The following is a 13,928-nucleotide window of genomic DNA, read 5'->3' as shown; positions in this document are numbered from 1 at the left end:
GTAGATTAGCACCCAGCCAGTCCAACAAATCTCTCAGTGGCAGCTTCGGGGGGAGCAAGCCACATTTATCACTGCATCATAAGCAAAACTTCAATAAATTTCACACTGCCTTGAGGAGGCATCCTCTTTCTCATCCAGATTTTCCAATGGGAATTTCTCTTTGGAGGCCATGGTTCTCCTAAGAATTTTTTTTTTTTTTTTTGCTTTTTTAGACTGTGGAGCAAAAGTCTTCTTCTGATGTGGCTGACTGGTCTGCTAGATGGCAGAAAAGAAATAGTCTCTTTACCATTGAATTAAATATGCTGTTGCAGACAGACAAGTCTGCTCATTTTATTGCATGCAGGGGTTTAAACTTTGTCGCCATGGTTGACGAGATCATTGGGGTCTGAAGCATTGTGTGTAGCAACTAAAAAGTGCAAAGCTGAGAAACAGGTCAAAGGTGCAGGAATAAATACAAAATGACTTGCAACACCTTCAAAGTGTAAGCTACCACAGGAGTAGTTAAACTAGTGTCAGAGGGACAAGTGTGTGAAATGCTGACAATCAGACATGTGCACACTTACACATATATAGCTATACATTTACACAAATACAAAATTACATATAATTATATATAAATTGATATATTTACTACACATCTGAATATATATATATATATATATGTGTGTGTGTGTGTGTGCGCGCGCAAAACACATAGTTCTTGGGTCTATGATTGCAATGGCAGCACACATTCATGAAGAGGTTTGCACTGAGTGGTACTGGTGCCTGCATCCCACACTGGTAATGTCCACAGTTGGAGTCTTGGCACTTACAAAGCTAGTGGCACAGTTACTAGCACCTAAATGAATGGTATTTGAAAAGTTAAAATTGCCACCAGTGGTATTCTCACACATATTCTGAAATGGTGAGTGGAAAGCAGACATCAGTAGGATGTACACCTCTAGATTTACTACTACAAGTGGAAACACAGACATGGAAAGCACAGCCTCTGGCAATGTTTTCCAAAGTTCCTCTTAATTCTTTATTCAATGGCATTAGCTGAGAACTAAAATGATGGATATCAGGTCCAGCTATACATAGTTCATTGAAACGGATACAAATGGCTTAAAGAAACATCATTGGAAATCTCAATTTTTGATTTACAAAGTTGAGGGGGTCAACACAGATGACGGTTTTGTGTATTTAGTCTTAGGCATCTGGAAAAATCTGTTACAAAATTTCTCATTTCTGGAAAGTAGCCATTTTTTAGCAGATTTAGTGATAATAGTTTTTGGTAGAGACTGGAGATTATGCAAAGATTTACATATTTTGCATGTTTTTTTAAATTGCAGGACTGCATTTCTTACGCTACCAAAGAACCAATTAAGTTTCTGGACTTGGACATGCATAAGTGACAAAAAAAAAATCTGGTGAAAGTACAGTTGCACAAGTCCTATTTACCTGTAACAATGGATGCTCAAATTCCTCACGGTCTCAGTAGCATTTTGGGTTACCTGCCAGCGTAACCATTTACTGGCCAGCTAGCAAAAGCTGACTCCTTTCCCCTCTCTCTCCTTGCAATAGTTGATTGGCAGAGCATAACTTGAGAAGAAAGCCAAGCTGACATATGCAGTGAGTGCTCAAGCTTTTTCACTTCCAGAAGAGGCGAGTAAATTGCCTAAAGCCATAACCATAGATCAAGAGTAAATTTACAGCCAATCACAATGCCACATTAAACAAATCTGGCTACAACTGAACCCATCTCAACTATGCACTATCTGGATGACTGTGGGTGGCTGCTGCCACTGAGGCAATTTGTTAAAATAAAGTTGAGCTTTTAGGAAGGAGAAATTTACTTTCAAGGGGGGGGGGGGGTCTCATGTAGAACAGTCCTTTCATTAACTGTCTTGACCAGAGAGAGACAAAACAGAGGGATCAATGGGCAGACAAGGTGATATGGCTGCAAGATGCACTCTGACAGAAAATGACAAACTCTCTAAGTAGCTTACACAAATATTTCAAAACCAGAGGGGACAAAATCCTTTCGGGATCTCTTGTTATTCGCTATGCTCCACCTAGTTAACATCAGCTACTTGCACATGCAAGATTTTTTTTTTTTGCACCTCCTTAAATATCTGCTACACATCCTCGTGGAACAAGTGCCTAAAAGGAATCAAGAGAATCCTCCAATCTGTCAGTTGCAATTGCTCAAAACAGGGCATACAATTCATCCTTCATGCTGTGACAGCAATTTCAGTCTAAGGAAGCTTGTGGCAGTTGCCTTGGCCAATTCCATGAAAAGGAGAAAATGTTTTGCCAGGGCTCAAAGGGGGTTATGAAAATTAGCTCTCTAATTCTTTCTGAAACTTTAGAAGTACCTTGGGAATCACTGGAATGAGTGGAAATACATACAGAAACATTCTTGACCATGGAAATGATATAGCATTTGCCTTCCAAGCATGGTTGCAAGGATGACTTGAACAGAATAGTTTCAGTTGACTTGTTTTGAAAGATAGTGAATAGATCTACTTGGTGTTCTCCATATATGGATTAAATTCTGAAAGACCTCTACATGGAGCTTCCACTTATGAGAGTCTGTCCAGGCTCTACTTAGTCTGATGGACACTTCGCTCTGACAGAATATACAAGTTCTGAATAGCCAAAGAATGCTGTAGAGCCATCTTCTAGGCCATCATTACCAAATGGAAAAGAGGGTATTGACCTTGTACCCCCCCCCCCCCTTGCTTGTTCAGGTACCAAAAGCAGTGGTGTTTGGGTCCTTTCTAGCAGTTACAAATACTATCGTGATGTGGTGTCTGTGGTTACAATTACCACATCACAGTGTCTAACCACTAGAAGAGGACCCAGAGTCCATAACTGGCGAAGAACGTTTAAGGCATGAATCCCTGCCAATATCTCTTTTACATTTATCTGCTCTGGCATGTCTTGAGGAACCCACATGCCTTGCACTTGTACTTCCATGGACACTGTTCCACATGCAAAATCTGAAGAGCCCATCTGGACAGATTGAATTCAGGGCTGCCTTTCTTCAAACTCCAGTCCAAACAGTTTATCCCTCCATGACTGCAGGTACACTCTCACAAATCCTAGTACCAGTACCTGGAAATCCAGGAGATGGGTCCAACAACTCTTCATGTACCACTGAACTCTTCTCATGTGTAGTCTGGCTAGTGGTATCATTAGGCCTAGAACTTTGAGGAACTCTCTTGCTGAGGCCATAGCTAGAAGACAGAAAAACAAAAAAATGCTTCAACAAGTCAGAACTATCTTCTGGCAGGAACACCATCCTTGTTATTCTAACACCTCAGGAAAACAATTCATCAAGAGGGTGTGAGGAAGGACTTGACAGTTTAATTTGAAGCCCAGGTGGGAAAGGAGGGATGTGACCTTGTCCAAGGACTTCAAAAACCTAGAGACAGAATCTGCACAAATCAGCAAGTTATCTAAAGGAGGAATGTGGATGTCTACGTTTCTGTAATAACCACTGGGCCCAAGGGTAATGCAGAAAAAAAAAATGTATGCCAGATGCAACAAATCTCAAAAATGTCCTTAAACTGGGATAAATAGGAATATATGCAACCATGATCTCTCCATGAAACAGTGGTCTGGAAGCAGCACTAGGGCCAAATGTAAGGTGAGCATTTTGAATTTCAGAAATTTTACAAAGGTGTTTAAAAGTGACAAATCTAGGACAGGTCTCAGAGTGGTCCTTATTTGGTACCAAAAAGTTTGAGTAAAATCCTATGCCTCTGCATACTGCAGTCACTGGTTCTATGATCCCTGCTTCTACCACGGGAAGGAGCACTAAGGGAAACTGTTCGGTCTGGTGGGTGTAGGGGTATTTTTTTTATCCACTAACAAGTGTATCCTCTCCAAATTATTCAATGATTTGAGACTACTTGTGGCCAGACTACATAGCTGAGAAAGAAAAAGGGGGGGTGGAAGGAATAAGGATGTTCTGTGACTTGGCATAGTCATTCCTTTGTAGGAAGGGGGGACCTTGTTTGGTTTTGAAAAATTATCATTAAAGATCCTTTTAAATCCCTTATTTTGTGCGAATGGGGTTTTTGTTTGTTCTGTCCCTTGAAGGAAGCCAACTTGTTTGGGGAGAATTTGGGTACATGAAACATCTTGCATCATAGTGTCGGAGCTCTGTCACACAGGTTCTCCAATTCTGAACTTAAAAAAAGTGCAAAGAGAAGAGACCAGTCACCTCAAAGGTAGTCGTATATAATTTCCTCACAGCCTTTTTAGGGTATTCAGGAATAGATATTGGCACATCCAAGGTCAGGAAGGTATGGGGTACAGCCATAGAATTGGGCACCTCATACTCTATAAGGTCATATACCGTCTTAGCTCTGAGGCAGCTCCTGACTGCTTCCAAGGAAAAACATTACTAAATCTAGCAATCACCTGAGGAAAAGTAAACACTTGTCTGTACTTAAGTTCAGGTTCACCCTCTAAAGACAACAAAAACAAATTCCCAACAGGGAAAGAACTTGGAAAATTAAGAAAAAAATCCTAACGACGAACTGGAACACACCAGCTTTATTGACAACACAACATTCCTTCGACTATCAATAAAGCCGGTGTATTCCAGGTCATTGTTGGGATTTTTTTTCTTCATCGAACTCAAAAGAATCAGAGTGACTAGACTCTGTGTCAGCTAGGAAATCACCACGGTCTTCAGATTCCTCATCTTTCTCTGAAACGGAAATGACTTCAAACTAGCACTAGAGCCATTTCTGGTAACATACCCATCAAAATTAGCTGTCTGCAGAACAATCTTAGTCAAGGAAACTACATCAGCCTTATAAACTATAATCTGATTATCAGCTGCATGATGAAGCTTCTGCTTCTTTTTCTTATGAACTTAAGTTCTAGATAAAATACTTGGGGACACAGTATTACATCTGGCAAGGTCATCTCTTACCCTGGGACGTCTGAGCACAAAGGGTTTGGTTCACTCATACCTCCACCAGGTGCTGTACAGCCATGAAGGACGTGTCTAAGCCCCATTCAATTGCTGCTGGCAAAGCTGCTCTACAAAATGATTGAACAAAAGGTAAACGGTCTGCCGGCAGAGAAATGGCCCCAAAAGAATAACCAGCCACAGGCTGAGCCATATTTTTATACTTTTTTCAGTTGCAACCAGATTTCATTGTGGTGGTGTACCAGAGTTAAGATCCATCAAGTCAGGGGAGAGAGCACTAGTGAGAATACTACACTGGCAGTACTGGATAATGTACCACAATAAGCACTTAAAGTTACTGTTGGTATGTCCCCATGCATCTAAGCCATGTCAAACCATCCTTTTGTTTAAAGAAAAAAAGCTTGAAATGTGTTCAGAATTTTTACAACTAACAGAAGTTAAAGAATTTCCAGTATAGAAAGTCCAACCACCAAAGCAAATAGTGTTAAAATTAGGTTCACACACTAACCACGTTAAACTGCCATAAAACAAAGTTAAGTACTTACCGCAAGTACACAGTCTGGTTCAATCTGCAGGTTATTGGATCAGACTCTGATCCGATGGTGGACAATTCTATAAGCCTTCAGCCTGCCAGGCTCCATCTCCCTACCCACAATCCCTTGCTCCCTAGAGGATAACTCAGAACAGGTTTGTTCCCTCTAAACCTAATACCACTAATGCACCCACATACGGGAGAAGGAAGGACTCAGACAGGGAAACCGTAAACCTCTCCATCATCATCCTATGATGAGATTCGTCATACAGGGTGGGACGTGAGAATGAAGGTTGAACCAAACGGATATGGACATCACGGATCTATCTTTATGGTAAGTACATAACTTTTGTATCAGATGTCATTCTTTTCCGTCTTGCCTCAACCTAAGGGACACTCTCTCCAGCCATACGACACCCCTGGGAGGAACTAGGGAAGAATATTCCAGAACACAGTAGAGCCAAATGAAGCCCTAGTTCCAATGTCCATCTGGTAGTGAGACACAGGTGTGACAGCCTACCCATGTCAATGCTGCACACATCAACTAAGGGTGCCCTAGAGAAAAAAAGCCTTAGAAGTGGCCATGGCTATGGTGGCATGACCTTAGATTTGCAATGCAAAGTCTTACCTATCAAGGTACAAGAAAAGGAAATGTAGTTGGTTGGCCACATGAATAACACTGCTTTAGAAAAGTACAGTTTTGTACCTACCATAAATGTAGATGTTCGAGGATTCCCTTGCTGCAGTCCCGAATTGGGGTATAGTCCGGTCCCCAGTCCGGCCCCCATACCAGGAGAGAGGCTGGCTGACCGGTCATGGCGCCTTAGACTGGCGTCAGTGCGTCAGGTACTAAATCTTATGACCACGCCGACTCAGTCTTTTCTTGCCCCAGATGTCAGAAGACCCAAAAGACAAGTCCCAAAAACAACCTGCACCAAAAAAAATGTACAATATATATATATATATACATAAATATAAATAAATATAAAAACCTACACTCACCACCAACACAGGAGGGAAGGAGGAGGGGAAGGGGGACTGGTTGATTAGAATGGGAATCCATCTACATTTACATTTAGTATCAACACTGTACTATATTGTTCTTCCTTGCCTTCGTTCGGCAAGTCCTGACAATTGCAGAGCAGAAGAGTAAGGGGAGGCTGGAGGCTGGCAAATTATAAAGGAGCAGGAGCTGACAGCTGTAAAACACACAGCTTGTTAAAAGCTCTAGTCTTAGAGTAGCATCTAGCAGGATAATGCATAGGCAGATGCACTATGCTCCAAAGGTATGCTTCCCAGAATCCAGAGTTGCTACCTAAGAAATGCATTTGAAGTAACCTTAGAAATGCTGTTGATAGCCTAATCCCCTGTGGAACTATACTGCCATGATGGCCATTAACTCTTACAATACAAAAGAATAACAAAATAGAATCAAAAGTTAATCACAGGCTTGCCTTGTAACTTAAAACAAAAAGAAACAAACTTAAAAAAGAAGAAACAAATGAGACTGCCTAAAATCTATAGCTTAAGTCTGTGTATATCTAAAGTGTGCAAAATCTTCTGCCATAGCAAATCTTTCCCTTCCCTTTTATTTTAAGCCAAAAGCAAAAAAAAAAAGGGGCACTGGCGAAACAGTTTAAGGCATAAGGACCTTAGACATTAGGAGGAAAAGTCGGGAGGAAAATCAAAAAGGGCTATGGAAAATCAAAAGGGCTCTACTGCCTCTACTGCCTTAAGCTGTGATACCTTCAACAGAAAGCCTTTAGCAAGACAAGCAGTCTAAAAAGGCAGTAGCTGCAGGCTCATTTCAAGCTGCAGAGTAGCTCCAGGACAAAGAGTAGAGTTTTTTTTTCAAAACAGAAATCGTGGGGTCTTATAGTAGAGGAGCTCTCGGGTGCTTGAACAAAGGATCTCTAAGAAACTGCTTGAACAAAGGATGCGAATGAAATTGGGTCACAATCATAGTGAGCTGAAATTGCTGCATTGCTGATGTCCGTTTAAGAGTAAGAGAGACAAGCCTCCAATAATTCAGTAAATTATTGAAGAGCCACACTCAAATTAGGTCTCCCAAAATAAAATCTCTTCCATTTCCTCCAAAATCTCTTAGTCTCTCTTCCCTTTCTGTAGTACATTTCTTAGTAGTGAAGGAAGCACTTTTATAACTTCTTTTACAAAGAATATGCCAGCTGACCAGATGAAGAGATTGCTTCTTGACAAGCAACAAGATTGAAGCTGATCTGAGATGATGACAGTGAGGAATCAGAGGAGATGGCCATGGAGGAAAGACTGCAAGGCCATGGAGACTTATAGGTACAGGTAGACTGAGGCCAATCTGGAGCTATCATGCTGTCCTGCCAATCCTCCTGTCTGACCTTGGCCAATACCTGTCTGGTCTGACCTAGAGTAATACCTTGGAAGACATGAGGTGAGGTGGAGGGAAAGACAAATAAGCACTTTCCAAGCTGTGACACAGAGCATCCACTTCCAACTTTGGATGATGTGGTTTGTTGGAGAAAGCGGCAGCTGGTGGTTTAGTGGAGAAGATCTTTCTGGAATTCATGAAATACCCTTCAAGATCTGAAATCCCACTAATTAGGGAAGATACATCTGTCTGCCAGTTCTGTCTGCTGAGGAGTTCTGTGCTCTGGCAGAAAGTTTGGCTTGAAGAGTCAGTTGGGAGTGAGTTGTCAGTGAAGAGTCAGTTGCAGGCCTGCATAGAGTCTCCCATAAAATCCATAGTGTTGATGTATGTGTTTGAGAATGTGTTGTCTGTGCTTGTTGACACCTGCCCTGGAAGAAAGTAACCTGGAAGCACTGATCACATCAAACCCTTGAACGCTATCTCTTCAAACTGATATGTAGATGCTGTAGTCATATGTCATTATGATGATATCCACTTTCCATTCCACTGAGCATTTGTAGCTTGTTTCCAGGCATCTGTGTTAAAATCTGACCCAAGCAGTGCGGGTCACAGAGAATCCCTTGTTCAGGTTTGGCTGCCTCGCCCACCACAAGAGACCCTTTTGAAGGATGACAGTTACCAGAATGACAGTAGAATCCCTGCAGCAGTGCTTGAATTATTTTTTGAGTCCATATTGCAGCTCCCTCCATTGCAGTTCTATTATATTTGATGCACCATTGCTCTAAGATTGAATGAACCTAGCCATTGAAGGACAAGAGATGCAGTCATACGGAATGCTGAAGAGATAACCTTTGTTTGTAAAGTGACAGAGACTGATGAGATAGTTGGTCCGGGGTTAAAACAGCCATCTTTTGTTTGTCCTTCAGCTAAGGCTAGCTGGCTGCTGTATTCAGTCTCACACCCAGAAAGCATTCTTCTTCTGCAGAATACCTAGGCATCTTAGCACTGAATACACACCTTCAGATTAGGTAGAAGCAGTTCCTTGACTTGAGCTCAGGAAGTGCAGTCGTCCAAGTAAGGATAGAACCAGCCAGAACCCAAGCCTGAGTAAGGATGAATGGGCCAGAACCTGACTCTGGCTGCAGTAAGTAAGCCAAAGAAGGGCAATGCAGAGAACTGATAATGAAAATCAAAGTTCGGAAACACATGAATCACTCTGCAACTTAGCCTTATGGGCACATGAAGGTAAGCTCTGCATTCAGCACTTATAAGTAGTGATCCTTAAGCAGCAGAGCAAGAGGTAACTGTTGCTGTAACGTCCTTGAATTGAACTTGGTCCAGTAACAGTTGCTTGAGGATAAATCCATCCAAAATTGGTCTCCCGTGTTCCCCTTCTTTGGTACTACAATTGGCAATATAGAATAAAGCTGAAGCGCACTGGCACAGGGACTGGCTGAATAGCCCTATCTGACACACAACTGGCACGCTTGTGAGCCTCTTTTTCTTTGTGGAGAGGAATGCATCTGATTTGCTTGTGAAAGGCAGCATGTTGAAATATATCTGGCATACCGTGATGAATTTGAAAAAGCAAATTGTTGTCTGTAGTGATTAAATCAGAATTTTGAATTGAATCTGATTAAATCCTAATTCTTTCTTGAAAAGGCGACTGGTCCACCCAAAGCTGAGTCCAGACGATTGGTTTAGCTTACGAAAGGATCTACCCCTGCCAGACCAGAAGTCTGAGCAGGTGGTTTGTCTGACCAAGCCCTATGAACCTTAGGCCTGCCCTACCACGTCTGAGCCTACCCCTAGACTGAAGACCAACTCAACAGGACTGTCCCCTACTTAGCAGGCCAATTGGGGAACCACCGGAAGGATAACCTGTAAAATCTTTAACAGTCTGCTGGACTTAATTGTCCTCCATTTTCTAAAATCTGCACAGCTAATCCTGAAACAACATTGTCCTGTAAAGAGCATAAAAAATCTTAGTCTTAACTGGCTCACACAAATTCAGATCCTTCAACCCCAAAATCCCGAACAGAACCCAAACAGCCCACCGAAGATGCTCAAACACCATCAAAACCACTGAACAGATGCTTACCACTTGTGCAGACAATGATGAACCAAGCATTCTCCCCACATGAACTCAATACAGCACTTAAACCACCACATAGATTTCAACCAAATCCAGAGATAATTCTGATCACCACAGCATATAAATTGACAAATCAACATCTCATGGCTAAGTGGAATTCTGCCTACTTTCTTACCCCAAAGGAGATAGCCCTTCTCTTGGCTAGAGAGAATTGCAAGTTTTTAACCACAGAAGCTTTAACCAAAGCCCTTGCCTTTAACAGTTTCTAGCCCCTTGCCTCCACAGAAGCTTCAACACCTATGGCCTTGGAGAAAAGGTTTAACCTATTTAGGACCCTCAAACAAATATTTCAAGGAATCAGGGTTCAGAGAAGGATCCTAAAAGGGGAGAAGCTTCTGCTCAACACAGGAGGACTAAGCACTGGAAGAATAGCAGGGGGCAAAAGCAAAATTTTCAGAGAAGCTCTCCTAAAAAATTAATCTTGGCCTTCAAAACAAAAGTGCCCATTCAAGTCTGAGTCAGGGGCTGAAAATGAAAATTCCTCCAAGTGGAGAAGGAGAGAGTGAATCATCCACATCATGAAAAATCCTCAGATGGAGGAAGAGTCTCTGCACAGAAAAATCCCTCAGGCCTGAAGCCTAACTGTTCAAAACTATCAAACTCCTGTTTCCACCCTGGCCTCTGTTAGCTGTCTTCCACAGAAGAACTCCTAGAGTAATCAAATCTTCTTTCATTTTTACTAGGCTGTTTCTCTTGGGCAGAGCCGGAAAGGGGGAGGCCAACCCCTAAGCTGAACTTGGCCTTCCTCTAAAAAGAATGCTTAACAGAAGGCCTATGAGCTGAGGAAGAGAACAGAGACTGAGAAAGCTTCTGAGCCTGGCCCCCTCTGAAGAAGCCATCCTGTAAGAAGGAAGTATCCCCTAACGACCTCCATAGAACAGGGAAGAACACCTACCCGAGAAGCTGCCTTCCTGTAAACCCGGCCCTGAGCAGGCACGGTCCCTCACCTAGGGGATCTGCTGTAGACTCCCCGAGACTTCACTAGAACCAGGCGTCGGGTACTTATTAGCAGCTCACCCCTAGACTTTCACCCAAACCTCAACCGCTTCACTCATTTGTCCTGGCTTGGCGTGGCTTACGGGCGCTAGCAATAAATGACAACCAACAACTCTAACAAGAGGCCTAACAAACACTAACACAGCACATGGAGCCCTCTATGAGGTATAACGCTTGTACAAGAAATACAGTTATTCAACACCAACTACATCCGGTTAAGGGTCCCCTAAGAAAAACCCAAGAACAAATCTAGCACCTGTTACTTAGCCACTGCTTCTAAATACTGAGGCAAGAAAAACTAAAATGTTCGACGCCAGCACACGGCCCAAAATTAAACTCAAAAACCATGCGGCAAAAATAAATGGCGTCGGTCATGCGCGTTAAATAATTGCTTCTACATCGACCAGTCGCCGCGCCATGACCTCGCGAAATTGTCTCTGCTGTATTGAACCGCAAAATCTGGTCTACCCGATTTGGAAAAGGAAACAACTGACTGGACTTCCTAAAAGATTTTGTCCTGTCCAAGTAAAACCTCAACTGCCTATACACATCCAAACAATGCAACGAGTATTCGCCCTTGTTAAAACATGTTGAAAAAAATACAGGCTGGTGAATAAACCCATTCAAATTATTCTCAGTGGCCACCTTAGGAAGAAAAGAAAGATCTATGCACAGGGAAACCCTATCTTTGTGGTACACCTTGTACGGGGAATTGATAACTGAGCTTGTAGCTCGGACACTCACCTTGTGTAAGAAACAGCCAACAGAAGCCTTTTCCAAGATAAAAACTTCAGATCAGCAGTAGAAGGCTTAAAGAGAGGGCATGCAAGGACCTGCAACATGAAGGGTAAAATCCCATGGATGAACAGTGTCCCGAACAGGAGAGTTCAAAAGAAAAATACTTTTTAGAAATGCTTTGGAAATTTTCAGTGTAGCAAAGGGAAGATAATCTCTGCCAACATGATAATTAGACATGGCTGTCGACTACACCTGAACTGATGAAAAACTAGAACTTGCTTTAAACAAATCTGCAAAAAAATCTAACACTATTTCCAAGGAAGTGGAAATGGTATCAAATACCTGAAAATCCACCCAAAACAAAGAGCTTCCATTTATTAGCATACACATTCCCGAGAGACATCATCTGGGTTGAGGACAAAACATGTACAATGCTGTCTGAAGACTCGGCATTTCTGGTCAATAAAGGAACAGCAAAAAAACATGTGGCTGATTTGAGGGACTCCGACCTAGGCAGATCCAGAACAGGTGGATGAGAAATGAGATCCAGAGTGAGATCATAGAAAAGGGAACCAAAATTGACAAGGGCAAAAGGGAGGATCACTGTCGCTCTGCAATGGGCTTCCTTCTGAAGAAGCTTGATTATCAGAGGGACTGGATGATATGTATATAGGTGACCTAGGAGCCAAACTTACGGAACAGTGCCTCTGGGTGATTGTTCCTGTGGAGGGACAAAGGCATAATATAGCTGTTGCATTTGGTGTTGTAAGGGAAGCAAATGGGTCAAAAATAAGAGTGCCCCAGCACAAAAAATCCAAGTTACTGCTCTCAGATTCAGAAACCACTTGTGAGGAAGAATAATTTTCCTACTCAAGACTGTGCCACAATGTTGGTCTTCCCTGGGATGTGTGTTGCAATCAAAATGTTGAGCTGAGATTGTCCACTGCCAAACCCGCACAACCTCTCGATACAGAGGATAAGAATGCGTTTTCCTGTTTGTTCAGATACCCAGTAACAGACACAGATGTCCATCTGGATTGAAATCGCACCACTGGGGAGGACATCCTAAAAGGCCTGTAACATGAAAAGGACAGCCCTCATCTGCAGAAAATTGACCTCCACAAAGACCAGGCCCCTTGACCAGTCCTCCCTTTGAAATGTTCTCCTCTCTTGAGAAGTGAGGCATCTCTAATGACAGTAACCAATGGATGGGAAGAAGAAGTGAGGCATCTCTAATGACAGTAACCAATGGATGGGAAGAACAAACAGGTCTCCTGTTAGTTACCAAAAACACCTCCAAGCATCACTGAATCTGATCAGGGATAATCCTAGTCAACTTTACAGGGAAGTCCACTTTCTCACTGCACTGAGTCCACTGCAGAGCCTTCACATGGTACCTCACTATGGAAGCTGCCATATGGCTCAAAAGTTTCAGAAGAGAATGGACTGGTGGTTCCACATAAGAAAGCAAGGACACTTCCGGAGATCAAAGGCTGATTACTCTGGAACTTGGGAGTTTGGCAAACAATATTCAAGTGGCAGCTTATAAATTCCATTGTCTGGACAGGGTGCAGGCTTGACGTTTGATAACTGACAGTTACCCACACATGACCACCCAACTGGGGTAAGGTATCACTGGTACTGATTACAGATGCTGTCATGAGGGCAGTGTGGAGAGAATTGCACAGGTAAGAGAAGACATGAAATCCCAGTAGCTGGAGCCAGGTTACCACCACTGCCACACACTTTGTGAACACACCAGGACAGTGGTTGAGACCGAATGTCAGGGCCCTGACTTGATGACTGGCTCCCAGCCAGAAGGACAGGAACCTCCTGGATCACCTCTATCTTGAGAGGATGCAGGCATTCTTGAGGACGAGCACATTCAGTCATCTTTCCTCAGCAGGGTTAGAATGGACGGCACTGTGGCCAAGCAGTACTTGGTTTAATGAAGGAATTCAGTTTGCTCAAATTTTAAATTAGCCTACGGTCCTTGTTTAAACCTTCAGTAGACTCCAGATCCTCATTGGTCTAGCGGGACCTACTGGATGCCTAGATCTACCAGCAGTTTCTGAATCTCTACAACTGCCTGCTGTCTCTTACAGGGTGGAACATCACGGAGATGTTTGTGAATGAAGCCTGGAATTTCTAAAAAATGGAATGCTGTAGTCTCTAGATATGTCTCAACACCCATGAGTGTAAGGTGATGGCC

This window comes from Protopterus annectens, chromosome 6.part0 (genome assembly GCF_019279795.1).
Source record: "Protopterus annectens isolate FY-2018-M chromosome 6.part0, PAN1.0, whole genome shotgun sequence".
NCBI lineage: Eukaryota > Metazoa > Chordata > Ceratodontiformes > Protopteridae > Protopterus > Protopterus annectens.
Note: the sequence above shows the minus strand (reverse complement) of the source record.